The sequence below is a fragment of the Lathyrus oleraceus genome, chromosome 6, assembly GCF_024323335.1.
Source record: "Lathyrus oleraceus cultivar Zhongwan6 chromosome 6, CAAS_Psat_ZW6_1.0, whole genome shotgun sequence".
In the NCBI taxonomy this organism is placed as follows: Eukaryota; Viridiplantae; Streptophyta; class Magnoliopsida; order Fabales; family Fabaceae; genus Lathyrus; species Lathyrus oleraceus.
The window spans coordinates 220,426,155-220,428,327 of NC_066584.1; the positions used below are offsets into that span (position 1 = coordinate 220,426,155).

The 2,173-nt window shown below is 38.0% G+C and overlaps 1 non-coding gene across 1 annotated transcript; it reads left to right on the forward strand.

Annotated features, from left to right (window-relative positions):
- The first annotated feature begins 488 nt into the window (after positions 1–488).
- Positions 489–595, forward strand: LOC127099916 (small nucleolar RNA R71). The gene has a single exon (XR_007794378.1). It is a non-coding gene; the product is annotated as a small nucleolar RNA R71 (small nucleolar RNA).
- The last annotated feature ends 1,578 nt before the right edge of the window (positions 596–2,173 follow it).

Here is a 2,173-nt window from a genome sequence, read left to right on the forward strand (position 1 = left end):
GTGCATTATTTTGAATAGGGTTATTGTTTTTATAGGAGAAGTTAGGGTGATTCCTCCATCCAGGGTTATAGGTATTCGAATATAGGTTCCCTTGGGTGTAGTTCACTTGCTCGGAGTGGGTTTCGTTTAATAGACTGCATTCTGCGGATTGGTGTCCTTGGGTTCCACATATCTCACAATCCGACGAAACTGCGGCTACAATATTCTGGTTCGTGTACATATGCTCGACTTTAAGGGCTAATGCGTCCATTTTAGCTTGCATCATGTCTATAGAGCTTAGTTCATGCACTCCTCCTTGGGCTTCCTTCTTCTCAATTGTCGCTCGTTCGACTCCCCATGATTGATGGTTTTGAGCCATGTCTTCGATGAGGGCACTAGCTTCAGGGTAAGGTTTGTTCATCAGAGCACTGCCTGCGGCAGCGTCGATGGTCATCTTTGTGTTGTAATGAAGTCCATTATAGAAGGTTTGAATGATTAACCAATTTTCTAAGCCATGATGTGGGCATGCTCATAACAACTCTTTATATCTCTCCCAAGCTTCGAACAGCGATTCTCCTTGGTTTTGGGTAAATCTAGTTATATGGTTTCGAAGAACGGCGGTCTTACTCGGGGGAAAATATCTAGCAAGAAAAACTCTTCTAAGGTTATCCCAAGTCGTAATGGAATTGGGTGGAAGGGAATCTAACCATGATATGGCTTTATCTCTGAGGGAAAAGGAAATAATCTTAAACGTATTGCCTCGGGAGAAGCTCCATTGGTTTTAAAAGTATCTGCTAATTGAAGAAATATTTTTAAATGTTGGTTAGGGTTCTCGGTAGCGAGACCCGCGAATTGTCTCTGTTGCACTAATTGTAACAGAGATGGTTTAAGTTCAAAATTATTGGCTGGTATGATCGGGTTTACTATACTAGAACTAGGTTCTTCGTTAGATGGTTGAGTGAAATCTTTAAGAGGTCTTTGGTTTTGATCTTCGGCCATAGCTCTCTTAATTCTATGAAAGAATAAACGTGCGCGAGCGTAACGTTCAGGTTCCGCCAGAGGATTTACTAAACTTAAACTTCCGGTACTGCGAGTTCTTCGCATCGACCGGCGGGAAATAACCTAAGTCTAAACGATATAACAACAGGAAAATGAAATTTGACGAAATTGGTCCCCGGCAACGGCGCCAAAAACTTGATGCGTTGTAAATCTTGATGTTCGCAAGTGTACGAACGAGTCAGAGTAATATAAAAGATTATCGAACCACAGAGACCAAGTGTCAATCTATCGTTATCTATTGTTATGGTGTTTATCAAAGGCAATTAAAATAGGTGTTTTTGTAGTGTGCAATTGAAAAGTAAAGTTTTAAAATAAATTTAATTAATAAAGACAGGGTCGAATGTAATTCACATGATTAAATGATAATCCAGGTACTTGCTAATAGAACTACTTATGGGCAATGTTTCCTACTTTGAAAAGAACTAATTTAACGGGAACTGTCGCTTTCGCGTATTCAGAACCGAGTTGTACTCCCTAATCAAACCCTCTTATTGTCACTTATAAAAAGGCGCGCATTGCGTTAGAGTAGTAAACCTATTTTTAAGAAATATAGTATCTTGACTAAGTTGAAAAGTATTATAACCTGGATTTCTTAACCAAAAGAGGTTCTCACGAACCAGACTCTAAACTTATAAACGCGTCCGAAAATAGTTTCAAAATCTCTTTTCTTTTTTATGTTAAAAACTCCTAATGAACTAGACAAAGCGCTTTCGCTGTTTTTGAAATAGTTAAAAACAATTAAGTTTAAAAAGACGTTGGACGGCTTTCGATCTTACCCAACGGAATTGAAGTGCGGGAAAACTTAATTTGAAAGTTAAAATAGCCCTTTAAGTGTTTCTACGAACAATTGTACGGATTACTGGTTTAATTACGATCCTTACATTCTAGCCTTATAAATTTAGCTAGACATGGTAAAGTAAAAGTGCATTAAAATAAATTAAAGTAGTGCGAGTGCGGAAAGTAAATAATTTAAAGCGAGTGCGGAAAATAAATGAAAGTAGTGCGAGTGCGGAAAATAAATAATTTAAAGCGAGTGCGGGAAATAAATAATTTAAAGCGAGTGCGGGAAATAAATAAAGTAAAGGCGAGTGCGAGAAATAAATAAAGTAAAGGCGAGTGCGAGAAATAAATAAAG